Raw genomic sequence first — 620 nt, 5'->3', positions numbered from 1 at the left:
CAGTTTTGATTAGTGGCCCATTGAGGCACCCCAGAGTGTAGATATAAACTTTAAAAGGATAGTTTGGATCTTTTGAAGTGGAGTTGTATGAGGTGCTTATCTATAGTCACTGTATTACCTACAGTAGATGGTGGAAGATGGAGAAGCAGACAGAAGTAGGCTACTGACATTGAAGCTGTAAGCGATGTAGGCTACTGCTGTGGACTGAGGCATGCAATGTATTTTGGCCATAAATAATCACCTAAAAAAAACACTGCTGTCAGACAGCCCTTTCTATTGGGGATTTGAAGCCATTATATATGTTTTCTTCAAGGACACCAAAGTCCTTTGACAAAAACAGTAATTTTACCTCACAGAACACAGGAGTTTCTGTTTTACCGTTGCCTCGACTGGTTTGATAGTTAGTGTTATTGTGTGACTTTGGTGTTTTAAAGGGTTAGGAACTAACAAATCTAACAAACTAAGTAACTAACTGATCGAAGCTTTAGACCAATAGCTCCCATATTCTGCAAAGTAAAATTACTTTTTTTGTCAAAGGAGTTCGGAGCATTGAAAGGAGCGATATGGAGTGTTTTGTCCATTTTATTTATAAAGCCCCAACTACTTTGCCTTTCATGTCA

Source organism: Etheostoma spectabile, chromosome 23, assembly GCF_008692095.1.
Source record: "Etheostoma spectabile isolate EspeVRDwgs_2016 chromosome 23, UIUC_Espe_1.0, whole genome shotgun sequence".
Classification (NCBI taxonomy): Eukaryota; Metazoa; Chordata; class Actinopteri; order Perciformes; family Percidae; genus Etheostoma; species Etheostoma spectabile.
Note: the sequence above shows the minus strand (reverse complement) of the source record.